The sequence below is a fragment of the Equus asinus genome, chromosome 4, assembly GCF_041296235.1.
Source record: "Equus asinus isolate D_3611 breed Donkey chromosome 4, EquAss-T2T_v2, whole genome shotgun sequence".
NCBI classification, from domain to species: domain Eukaryota; kingdom Metazoa; phylum Chordata; class Mammalia; order Perissodactyla; family Equidae; genus Equus; species Equus asinus.
Window position 1 is genome coordinate 116,404,080 of NC_091793.1, and position 13,760 is coordinate 116,417,839.

Genomic DNA, 13,760 nt, shown 5'->3' on the forward strand with positions numbered 1-13,760 from the left:
CTCCTTTTCAGATTTCTAGTAGCGGTGGTAGTTTTGTGTAATCTGGTTTTGCTGTTAATTTCTACTCTTACTGTGTTATGATCAGAGCATGTTGTCTACCTTTTTCCTTTCTGCAATTTAAGATTTTCTTTATAGTTTAATATAGTCAATTATTATCAAATTATCAAATTATCAATTTCCTATGGATACTTGAGGATATATTCTCTGTTTTAACAATAAAGACTATCTCATGACGTTATTTAGGTGTCCTATAATTTCACTTATTTTTTCTCTTCTTGACTCAAATGATTAATCTCCCACCACAGATGGGTTTCTGTTTTTTATTGCATCACCTTCTATTGTTACTTTATGAATGCTAATGCTATTTTATTTGATAATAGATATAAATTATTCATATTTTCTTAGTGAACTGTGCCCTGAAGTGTTACAAAGGGCCGTACTTTTTTCACTTAACAGTTTTTGGCCTGAATCCAACCTTGTCTGGTGTAAAATCACTCTCTCTGCTCTTTTTTTTTTCTTTTTTGTTGTCGTGAGGAAGATTGGCCCTCAGCTAACATCTGTTTCCAATCTTCCTCTTTTTGCTTGAGGAATATTGTTGCTGAGCTAACATCTGTGCCAATCTAACTCTATTTTATGTGGGACACTGCCACAGCATGGCTTGATAAGCAGTGCTAGGTCCACGCCTGAGATCTGAACTCATGAACCCTGGACCACCAAAGTGGAGCACGGGAACTTAACAGCTATGACATTGGGGCAGCCCCACCATCTCTGCTCCTTTTGTTTACATTTGCTTAATTTACTTTGCCCTGTCCTTTTATTTTTATCCTTACTGAATTACTTTGTTTTAGGTATATTTCTTGAATTCAGCACTGAATTTGCTTTACAATACTGTCAAAATGTACTTTTCTTTTCTTGTAAAAAGATTTTAAAAAAATTATGTATAACATAGGCAACATTTTTTAAAGTCATGAAATTTTTATTTAAGAAATTTCACGTGATTTCTTCCACTGCCAATCACCTTAGTTCCTCTGAAGTCTGAGTCATAATCTTCAAGATGGCCCTTTTAAAAAGAACTTTTGCTTAATCCACAGTTGTGATGTCAGTCAGTCCACCATTCTTTTAGTTGGGCTTTTCTCCACTTGAGTATGGACATACTTTCAAAAAGTCCCCACCTGTAATCTCTGAGACCCAATTTCTTCAAGAAATTTACTTTAGGGCTGTGGAAGTTAAATTATAGGAAGTACATTGCTATGTTGGCAAATGATATAAAATATACTATTCCTTAATTGTTTCTAACATTGAATAGTCTTGTTACATCCAGTTTTTACTTATAAGCCTAGCAAAAAATGTTAAGGTCTAACTGTCACCACTGCAATCAACTTACTGTGATGGAAGCATAGATTGTGTCTCAATGTAGCTGCATTAACAATTTCTGGACCCCATGAACAACAATGCTCATTTTCATCTGGAATGAGGCTTTGTACTTTTTTTTTTTTTAAAGATTTTTTTTTTTCCTTTTTCTCCCCAAAGCCCCCTGGTACATAGTTGTATATTCTTCGTTGTGGGTCCTTCTAGTTGTGGCATGTGGGACGCTGCCTCAGCGTGGTTTGATGAGCAGTGCCGTGTCCGCACCCAGGATTCGAACCAACGAAACACTGGGCCGCCTGCAGCGGAGTGCGTGAACTTAACCACTCAGCCATGGGGCCAGCCCCGCACTTTTTTTTTTGCTGAGGAAGATTTGTCCTGAGCTAACATCTAGGCCAAGCTTCCTCTATTTTATGTGTGGGATGCCACCACAGCATGGCTTGGTGAGTTGTGTGTAGGTCAGTGCCAGGATTCGAACCTGTGAACCACAGACCACCAAGTGGAACACAGGAACTTAACCACAATGCCACCGGGCCAGCCCCCAAAATGAATTTGTTAAGTTCTCTTCCAAATTGTTGAATAAAATTAGCAAAGTGGAATGCACTTTATGTCCCACAGTTTCATATCCCAGGGCCTAATTTGAAAATCAAGACTTTCCTGTAAGCAAACTCAGACCTGGAGCATACTTACTCAGCCTGCAGGCCCTGTGGCGACTAGATCCTTAAGGCGTCCTTGCTATTCTTGAGTCCTCCTTGCACAGGCCTCCTTCTTCTCCAGAGGAACTAAGGGATCGAGAATCCAACCCTCTTGATAGACAAGGATGCTAAGGGAATTAAAGTTCTCTAAGGATTATTAGCATAGCAGTGGATGTTGCTAACCTGAGGCACTTGATAGCTTCCCTCCATTTCCTTGGAAGGGTCATTCCCCTGTGTTTAACTCTAGACTCTCCTACTACAAGATGGGGCATGCGGCAAAGGCATCGTGAGATGATTTTGGCCATTCCCAGACATCACATTCTAAAGACATTGAATCACAGAGTGAGAAAGTCTCTCTTTTCAATTCTCTCTCTCTCTCTCCTTTTTGGCTGACCTCAAGCAGCAAGGCTCGATTTGTCACTCGTATGTTTTTAATATCTTCTTTTAACACTTGCAGATCTCCCATATTAAAAACGAGCAAGCAGACTGCTTGCTCAGAGCCTTTGATCCTAGTGCAATGTGTCTAGGATTTCATGACATTTTATTGTTGGTTTTCACTGCACTTATTTTTAAAGTTATTTTCTGTTTGCAGCTTGTGATATGGTTTGATATAAAGTTTGTTTTTAAAATGCATTCAAGAATATTTTTTAAAAAGAAGTCTTTCAAAAACATATTAGGTAAACAATACTGTAGTTGGTATATAGATGTGATCCCCCCCAAATCATAAAAGCAGTAAGAAAACAACCCAAAATTGAGAAAAACTGGTAAATTGGAAAGAGCAAAGTCAGAAAGGCTGAGATCCTAAACCCAGGACCAGCCTTTCCTAGCTGTTTGACTTTGAACATGTTTCTGAACCTCTGTCTAAGCCCCAGGTTCTTCCTTTTTTTTTTTTTTTTTTTTGAGGAAGATTAGCCCTGAGCTAACTACTGCCAATCCTCCTCTTTTTGCTGAGGAAGACTGGCCCTGAGCTAACATCCATGGCCATCTTCCTCTACTTTATATGTGGGACGCCTACCACAGTGTGGCTTCTGCCAAGCGGTGCCATGTCTGCACCCAGGATCCAAACCAGCGAACCCCGGGCCGCCGAGAAGCAGAATGTGTGCACTTAACCGCTGCGCCACCGGGCCGGCCCCAAGGTTCTTCCTTTTTATAAAACAGTTGGAAAAAATCTCCAAAACCTAGTAAGGTTGTTATAAGGGTTGTTACAGTAACGGGTACAGTACCTCCTATATAGAAGGCTCTGGACAAATGTTAGTTGGTTATCTCTGCCTTCCAAAGGCCCACTGTTCCTTGGAGATGAAACACAAACGTCATGATCTTCATGACACTTCTGCTGATTCCTGCCATGTTAGAATGTGGCCATTAATCCCCACATACTGCTTCCTGTATTCATCCTACGTTCCATTGTTTGGATCTGGAGTTCAGGATTTGCCTTGTTCCCTGTACTTGATTATAAGCCTCATGAGGGCAGCTTTTTGTCCTAAGCCTTGTATATTATTGGTGATTAATACATATTTGAGTACCTTAATTCAATTAATCATTTATTCAGTGATAAGTTTGTGCCCAACACATGTACCTTAATCATCTGATCTGCTGACCACCGCCGGGAGGCCTTGAACTCATCAGTACAGAGCCTGAGAGTCTAGACACACAGAAGGTACTGTCCCCAAACAGAATCATTCTCTCACACATAGTATGACCTATGCTTTTGCAAATGTGTGCAGATGCTGTTGTGATTAAGAAAGCACGATTCATTTAAAAGTATGATTAAGTTTTGATTATGGTGTTTTTTTCCTCAATTGATACCCTCATGAATGAGTCTGCAAATTTTTTTGTTTGCTTTTAATATTATGAGTCTTTGCACTGCAAGTGATTGGGAAACACTAGATTAAATGGCACTCAAAAGCATTGTACTGCCCTTGGCTTACACTCTCAAAGCTGGTGTCAAGATAGTTTCCGGTTTGATAAGACTGTTAAGATTGTACCATAATATCAGACTAGTTCATGAGATGTAAGTGTGTCTTGCCTGCTATACAGTGTAGAAAAAAGGAGTTATCTACTAGTGTTAGATGTATGGGTCATGCCAAAAGCAGCAGTATGTATTGCTACAAAAATTACATGCAGCATTATTTATATAAAACATTTTGAGTTCATTTTCTCTTTTTATCATGTGGCCACTTTGTGAAACACGCAGGTAAGATTTTTATTTGACATAAGAGGAAACTGAAGCATTGAGAGGTTGTGACTTGCCCATGGTCACACTGATGAATGAAAGTTGTAGAACTCTGTTCTCTTGGCCTCAAACACTTTCCCATTCCCTGGACAAAGTACACTGCCCTGGAGACCTGGGCAGGAATGTGAGTGTATGAATGGAGGCCCACATACCATATGCATAAACATTCAAAAGTTATAAATCAAAGAAACAAACTGTTTAGTAAAATATGTTCTATTCTCCTACCTTGACAACTATATCTTCATAATGACCTGGAAGGTATTCAGAATTTTCCAATTCCTTGTAATTCTCACCAGATGACTTGGCAGTGCAGGAAGATATGGCCCTGGCTCCCATCTCTGTCCTGCCCCTCTTCTCTCTCCACTTCCAGCTCTAACCCATCCTGGGAGGGTCTTCATGCTCACACATGGGACAATCCAGCCCCACATCTAAGCTCTGTCCATACTTCCTTCTAAAAGCTGCCCCTTGGCACTAGGGACCTGATTATCCAGAGTGTGGTGTAGACGAGGGGCAAAGGCTCTGATGGGCATGCCACCTGGGTCCTGCACATCTCATGCCTTAAGGGGAGGTGCATGGCTGGAGGAAGGCCAGAAAGGACCTCTAAAGCACCGGGCCCAGAGTAAGAGTTCTGTCCTCTGACATAAGGATGGTTTTGGTCCGTACTTGCTCTTTTAACTTCAGCATTTCCTGGGAAGAAAAATCCATTGAAACAGTTGCCTCATAGATATAAAACTTCATAATCTTCCTACTTTATTATTAAACTCCATTCCGTCTTACAGAACTGTAAAAATATTCAAGTCACTTTATATATCTCAACTCCCAAAACAAAAAACTATTGCTTTAAATTGACTTGGAGATATTAATAAACAATGATAGTCAAATTCTTCAACATAGGATACAGAGAGGAAATTGCCAAAAGTAATTCATAAAATATAGATTCTTTTTTTTTTTTCAAAACCTAATTCGTGAACTAAATAGATGGAAACCAATTTCCCTTTAGGGAGGTGAGCCTTTGACAGCTGAAGACTAAATGTATGTAGTTGAGTAAAACAATATCCCACACTCTCCAAGCTTTTATTAAAGAGGTCAGAAATAAGAGTCCAGATCAGCAAGGGTCCTGGATCTGTTTCACCGAGACTCGCCTGCCTTTGGTTTTCTCATTCCAATTCCCCTGATCTATCCACCCCCGACTCTCAGGAATTCTGGCCCAAACACAGAGTTCTTTTCTTTGTTTCCATTTAGCAGAGCTAACACCTGCTGACATTTCCAAAATATCTTCCCTAAAGAGTAAGGGCAAAGTTAATGAAAACAATTATAGAAAAACACAAATAACTTAAATATGGCTTCCAGAATAACGTTTCTCTTCCTCAGTTACTTAACTGCATTTTAACAGCCACAGGCTATAATTTCCCAGGTAGCACACATGGTTTCTTTCCCTAGGGGCTCCCTGCCTCTTTCTTGACTGGGGGCCTCCTCCTACCATCGCATCATCCTAAACTCCCCAGGAATAATTTAATCATCTGTTTGGTCCTGTCCTGTGGATGAACATCAAATACCTGGATGCATATTCATAGATTGCTTTGGAACCTCTCACACAGGCTCTGTTTTCAGTTGGAAAGAAAAATCTCTTGTTGATTGATAAATAGATAAACTTCAGTGATCAGGTCTCTTGATAGCTGAAGAATTCGGAAGAGATCTTTCTCTTTTCCCCAAATACAGGGCAATGAACTCATCCATTATTAGCCCCCATGAGGATATGCTGTATTGACCACAGAACAAGGTGCAGGCATCAGCTAAACGTTAGCATTGCTCAAAGGAGTCCTTGGCTTAAAATGGTTGAAAAGGAAATTCTCTGAATTACTGCCGCCAGGGAGGACATTTATGAAGAAAGTGTAATAACCTTCTCTTTTTTGACCAATCAGGATCTGCTTTTACAGTGGAATACAATTTAGAACTGCACTGATCAATCCAGTAGCCACTAGTCACATGTGGCCATTTAAATTTTAACTGATACTAATTCAAATCAAATAAAATTTAAAATTGAGTTCCACAGTTGCACTTGCCACACTTCAATGCTCCATAGCTGCATGTGTCTTGGGCTACTCTGTATTGGACTGCACAAAACAGAACATTTCCATCATCACAGCAAATTCTGTAGGACAACACTGATCCAGAAGATATTCTTCCTCCTAACAAGGAATAGAATTTAAAATGTTTTTCCTGTTACCAGAAGCTTGGGCAGAATATGAAGTGCTTAGGAGAACGATAAAAAATGCAGGGCTCACAGGCAGAAAAGGAAGCTTTGTCAGTTAGTACGTAACACATTTTTAGAACATTTTCAACATTTTGGGAGGAAGCACCACCTATTTAACAATTGATGGATGGGGGAAAAAAATCTATGCTTAAAGTGAGTTTTAAGGTGCATAAATGGAGAGTCAGAATAAACATCCTGAGGTGTGAAGTGGAGTCCCATGGCAGACCAATTTAGGCGGAACCTAGAAGAGAGAATTGGTGGAACCAGAAAAAAGAGAGATTGAGACCAGACCAAAACAGATATTGTTGTCTCAGCAGCTATATCTGGCTAAGAGATTTTGCCGGTTTGTTAGTGAAAAAAGAATTATAAACTAATATCAGAACCCCAGTACATGTCTTTTATAGTTGGCTACATGTGATTTTGCTTAATTACATAGTAAAATTATATATAGTGAAAAAATGGTAGATGATATCAGAGAGTGTTCCAGGATGGTAAAAAATCAGATGAAAAATCTTTAGGAAAATTAAAGCTATGAATAAAATGGAGAGAAATTATAAAGGAATCTTAGAAAGCAGGTGGACCTACATTTAATGCTACCTGCCTCTAATTATTTAATTTCTTTTATGTTACTTTCAAATATATATTCCCCATCTCACATAGTTCACATATATAAGATTTGGGTAATTCATTCACCTTCCAGAGGTTTCTGTCTGGAAAATTGATTCTTTTGAGGACTGGCTATCACTCATCATATTTTGGTTGCTGTTAACCATTTATCTCCTGTGTCTTTTTTTTTAAGATTTTATTTTTCCTTTTTTCTCCCCAAAGCCCCCTAGTAAACAGTTGTATATATTTTTTAGATGTGGGTCCTTCTAGATGTTTCAGCATGGCCTGATGAGTGGTGCCATGTCCACACCCAGGATTCAAACTGGTGAAACCCTGGGCCACCACAGCAGAGCACGGGAACTTAACCACTTGGCCACAGGGCCAGCCCCTCCTGTGTCTTTGATAAACCTGTTGCTGCAGGATAATGATCATGCACAACCTGCTTCAGAAGTAGATTGCTCTTGTTGAAGGATGCAGAACTTGATTCAGTGGCAGAAGTACAGTAGTATTTTTTTTCTTTTCTTAAATAATGAAATCAAGAATTACACACAGACATACACACACACAATTTTGAAGCCTCCCTACCCCATGACATAGCAAGTTTCATAATGTACTTTGAATATTCATGCATCTTCCAGTCCTCCACCTTCAATTATAGGTAGAGTTCAGCAAAACTATTTTAGGCCTATGGTGAAGTGAAAATGCAAAGTTCAGTTTACATCAGGGAGATAAGCAGAGTTTGATTAAGACAAGAAAAAAACATGTATGTGCCCTACTGCCAGAAGGATGCCTCACCAACAAAGTCAACACAACAACAAGCCAATAATTGCATCCACCCCACCACTTTCTCACTATCCATTAGTTCCCTCCTGTTCTTCGTGTCCCTTTTCATGCAGTTTATATTCCATAGTCTACCATCATAATTCTCCAATAAAATATCTTTGATTACTCTACTGTTTTCTCTGGTAGGCTAAAGTGCAACCCTATAAGAACCCATCTATCCCAGCTTCTCTTGCCCTGCATCTGAGCAGCTGAACATTGATGGAGAAAATTATACATTAGCTTCATTCTACCTTTGGAATTGTAGTCCTCCAAAGAGCCCTCTATACAACACAGCCCTCATACTACTTTTCCTGTAGCTTTCTTCTTGGCTCTCAAAAGTACTATTTCTTCTCCATCCCAAAATCTGCTAACTCTTACCCCTTGAAAACTCTCAGCTGACAATCTTGCTTCATTCTTTGTTAAGAAAACAGAAGCCATCAAACAGGAACTTCTTTCTTTCCACCTTTACCCATCTACCAACCTGGATTCTCCCTCCTATCAGAGGCCATTGACACAACATGTGTTCTGGATTCCAGCTGCTCTAGCCACCCCCCGGACTTTGCTCCATGAGTTATCAAACACTCCCTCTCTCTGGGATCATTTCCAATGATATATGGACATGTTTTAGTGTTGTCCATTCTAAAAAGCCTTCCTTGATCTTACCATCACCCCCCCAGCCACTGTACATTTCTCTGTTCCTTTTTACAGTAAATTTTCTCTTCGTCTTCACTTTCTATTCCCGCCACAATCCTCTTCAATCTGGCTTCTGCCCTATAGTCCACCAAAACTGCTCTTACTAAGCACCGTAGATTGTTCTTAGCAACCTCCATGTGGACCAAATCCAATGCACACCTTTCTATCTACATCTTTCTTGACCTTTTAGCTGCATTTGACAATGTCACTACTTCTCCTTTGAAACATTCAATTTTCTGTCTTGATTTCTTGATCACTCTCTCATGAGTTTCCTGTTATCTCTCTGACTCACCTCTCTCAATTTCTTCATGGTTCCCCTTCTACCAATTTCTAAATGTTGGGGTTCTCTAAGCTTTCATCCAGGGCCCCAGATGCTTCTCTTCACTAGGTGATCCTTCCAGTCCAAACCTCTTCTCTGAGCTATAGACATTGTTTTCCAACTTCCTACCTAACATGTCCACTTAAATGCTTCACAGGCATTTCAGACTTAACACATGTAAGATTGAACTTAATAATTTTTGACCTACCAAACCTCTGGGGTCTCCTATCTCGGTGGATGATACCACATTCCACTTAACTGCTCCAGTCAGAAATCTCACTTCTCATATCTAATCAATCATCAAGTCCTATCTTTAGCTTCAAAATATATCTAAGATGTCAGTGTGAAGTTGCCATTTCTCTCTTCTCTCACAGGAAATCATACAAAAACAACCAGAAGTATGAAAGTATGAAAGAAAGAAAGAAGGGAAGAAACAGAGAGAGAGAGAGAGAGAGAGAGAAAGAAAGAAGACAAGTAAAGAAGCAAGGAAACTCACAAGCTATATTTCCCATTAAACTAAGGAAACAGCTAAAATTCCAAACCACAAAATAAATGGAATAGTTCCCCCAAAGCAGGGGAGAACACGCAGGGCTGCACTTAGTGAAAGCAGAGAGAGGGTCCATGGATATAAACCTTAGAGACAGCAAAGAATGTTTCTTAAAGGTGAAAGGTAAACCTTTATTTGCAAAACCAAAATCCCTTGTTTGTAACAGCAAGGACAAGGTACCCATGCTGGCCACGAGAGTCCCCTGGACCTGGTTTGGTTCTGAGAAGCTTGCGAGGAGGATCTAAATGAGGAAATACATAGACAAGCAATATTTACAGGAAGCAGTCTATCTCTGTGGCAGAGCAGGAAAAGAAAAACACATTGTGAAAATTCCCTGCCTGTCGCCATTGGCTGAGGAGAAGTAAAGGCTAACCAAATTATACAAAATTGAAGTTATAAAGAAATTCAGCTAGCTTATAACTGGCCCTGGTCCTTCTACCACATGAACCTCTTGCAAGGTGTGATATAGGAAAAACTCAGCTGCTTCAGAAGTAAGTAATCAAAAAGGAATGTGCACAATATCCATACAAAGATGCTATGCAAAGAAAAGAAGAAACAAAGGGTTGACAAAGCACACTTACCAGAGAAATGTTTCCACAGAGCTGCTGAAAATTATGATCCAACATTTTACCATGAATCTTAAGAACAGAATGAATGAATCTCCTCTATCATAAAAAAACATAAAACAAAGGTATAAGAGCTTGTGGAACAGATGTTAACACAACAGGAAGAAAAGAGATGTGAGTTGATAGAGCACTTGGAAGAGTGGAAGAAAAAATGCAGCCATCACAGAAATGAAAACAAAATGGGGGGCAATATATGGGAAGGTAGGTCCTGCTGAAAATACAGAAAGGGACGTATTGGGTAGAAGTGAGGAAGTGAGCAAAATGAAGGTGGAAATGAAGAAAAATTTTCAAGGACTAGAAAGCAATGATAGATATAAAAGGCAAGGCAAGGAGAGCCAATTGCATAATTAAAATGTGAGGAAAATAAACAAGAGTAATGAAATAATACTTAAAGATATAATTATAGAAAATTTTCCTAAAATAAAAGAATACTTGAAAGGACTTAAAATTTCCAAGGAGAAACTCTCTCCAAAGGGACATAGCCTGTTAAAGTTGCTGAATTTCAAAGATAAAAAGAATTTTTTAAAAAAATTAAATAATTCATCTGGTGCAAAAATAAACTAGGTTCAGGCTTCTCCATAGAATATTCAATGCTAGAAAATCTTCAAGGAAAAAAAGATGTGATCCAAAGATGCTATCTAATTGTTGCTCAAGTGTAAAAGCATAAAGCAAAGTTTTGAGCCTGCATATTGGTCCCTTGAGCCCTACGTAATGATTCCATCAGATGACAAACACAGGCTGAATGAAAACCTGAGAAACCACTGCAGAGGTCTGACAGGGAGCAGCGAATATATTTATCTAAGACAAAAACAGTATGGGGATTAGGGTAACAGAACAAAATGTAAATCTTATGTGCCTGACAACAGAAAAATGAAAAATTAACAAGAGCTGCAAGAGGAAAGAGGAAAGAAAGTAAAAGCCATGTAAATTTGCTGATTTCCTTATCTTTAATAGCTGGAAGTCAAGAATAAATATAAAATTATGTGGTAGAGAACAAGTAGGGGGTAGAATAGAAAACATTTTAATTTAATCAGTGCTTACAGTAGGAAAATAGTAGACATGCCTGAAAAATAGAGGACTGTGGCCTTACACGAAGCTGTAATCGTAAAGATAACAAGTAGAACAATGTGAGCCTTCCTATTTAGCAGAAGAAATACTCACAAAAAAATCATGGGAAACTGAATACTCGTGACTTATTTTAAAGAATATAAAAAACAGTTATAAAAATAACATTAAAAAATTGAGACCAAATACATCTGTCTACTCAATGAATATAAATGGCTAAACTCATCTATTAAAAGTACAAGGGAGCCGGCCCTGTGGCCTAGTGGTTAAGTTCAGCATACTCTGCTTTTGTGGTTGGGGCGTATCTACACCACTCTGTCAGTGGCCAGGCTGTGGTGGTGACCTACAAACAAAATAGAGGAAGATTGGCACAGATGTTAGCCTAGCGCAAACCTTCTGCAAGCAACAAGAGGAAGATTGGCAACAAATGTTAGCTTGGGGCCAATCTTCCTCACCCCCCAAAAAAAATTCATTTTGAACTTTTGTGCTCCTGAGGGGTTTGTCATTGTATGCCCAAACATCCCACTTTTCTATGTGAGCTAATCCTGTGTCTGACAAGGTGTGTTTGTGTGTGTATTATAAAAGCCCAAAGACTAGAGCACTGTTGTGTTGCTGGGATGATAAAAGTAGTAGCCCTTGTAAGGGTCACTCTCAATCATTAGGATCTTTGCCAGTGATTGGCATTCCCTGATGTCTGGAGGCAGCAGGGCTCCAAGTTTCCTCCTCAAGACCTCACCAGAAAGTGAAGAGTACAATGAGAGTAAGACTCACTTGTAACTCCTGCAAACACTTACTAGCAAGTACAATCCAATCCATCAGAAAATCCAGGTGGTTCAACCTTTAAAATGCATGTTGAATTTGACCATTTCTTACCACCCGGCCTGAGCCACCTTTATCGCTCACCAGAATGATGGAACAGCCTCCTCCCAGCTTCCATCCTTGCCTCCCTAGAGCCTGTTCTTGACACAGCAACCAGAGTAGCTCTTTTAAAACATACATCAAATCATTTCACTCTACAGTATGGACCTGTGATTGATGCCCATCTCAGAGTAAAATTCAAAGCCCTCACAATGGCCTACAGGCCTTCATGATCTGGCCCCCATTACCCTCCTCTCCTCACACTCTCTCCCATGCTCATTCTCTTCCAGGCACTCTGGCCTCCTTGCCCTTCCTGGAACACACCAGGCCTGCTCACTCCATGGCTTTGCAGTGGCTGATCTCTCCGACTGGGTGGGAGGCCCCCATCCCCACACATCTGCTTGACTAATTTCTCATCTCCTTCAAGTCTTTGTTTGAGTGTCATCTTCTCAATGAGGCCCAGATTGACCACTCTACTTAATACTGCAACTTGGCAACCCACCTCCATCCCTCTGAATGTGCTCAATTTTTAAAATTTTCCATATTGTGTATGACTTCCTAGTACTCTGTGTAATTTTCTTCACCGTTAGGTCTATTGTTTATGTCTGTCTCCCCCTCCTGGAATGTAAGCTCTGCGAGGCCAGGCTCTATGTTTAGCTCACTCATATCTCAAGCACCCAGAATAATGCCTAACACATAGCAGACACTCAATAAATATTTATTGAATTAAATGAATGAAACAGGTACCAAAAACCCCAACCCCCCCTACAACCTATAAGGTCAATAATATCCCAATTCTTGATCCTTTTAGGCACTCTGATAAGCACTCTGAATGAGTGGTTCACTTTGAAGTAGATATAACAATATCCTCTGGGCTGGATCAGCAAGTCATCTGAGTAGATCATAACTGTGTGGGAAAGAAGGATATAGGACTAAATGGAGTTTGGGACCTGGAGGTTAGGCTTCTGAGCTTCCCAGATGCTTACCCAGGAGTTCTTAGTGGCAATATTCTTGGTAAGAAAACTTTCAACAACACATGTGATTTTTAGTGAGCATTGTAGAAATTGGGAGAAAAAATGTATGTACATATTAAAAAGGCAGCACCAAGTCTGACAAATAGGCTGCAGGTAAGGGTAGATCGAAGCCACTCATCCTAGAAGTACTAGGTAACATTGTGCCCTTCTTCAAGAACTTACTGTTTCAAAGAGTTTGCCTTTTGATTTTCTCACTGTGTTCCTTTGGCATTGTAAAAATGGGAAATCTGCAAAACAATAAATAAATAAATAAACAACTACTTTACAAAGAGTAAATTACAAAGAGAATGTTCATCTTTATGTTCAAATTTTAAACAAAATGGGAAACTCAAAATCCCCTTTCCTGTATGCTTACCAGTCTATATTTGTCCAGATGGACAAAACTCAAGGTACCTGAGACTTAAGTTTCATTTCAACAGAAGTGAAGCAGCAGCCATTAAACTCTGAAAGTCATTGTTGGTGGAAACTCAGACAGGATGCTTCCATTGCTGGGGGAGGATGCTGGTCAGAATTGTCCAACTGAGATTTGATTTATTGTTTTCCATTCAAGGAGCCAAATGATATCTTAATAAAGGTAAAATAAGCCATTGTGCATTTTGATTACATGGGAATGATTCACCAAAGTATGTTTAGTAATATTAAA

General features: G+C 39.5%; 1 non-coding gene across 1 annotated transcript; it reads right to left on the bottom strand.

Moving 5' to 3' along the window:
- Positions 1–1,344: 1,344 nt before the first annotated feature.
- LOC123285403 (small nucleolar RNA SNORA1) lies at positions 1,345–1,478 on the bottom strand. Its single transcript, XR_006527150.1, has one exon. It is a non-coding gene; the product is annotated as a small nucleolar RNA SNORA1 (small nucleolar RNA).
- Positions 1,479–13,760: the final 12,282 nt, after the last annotated feature.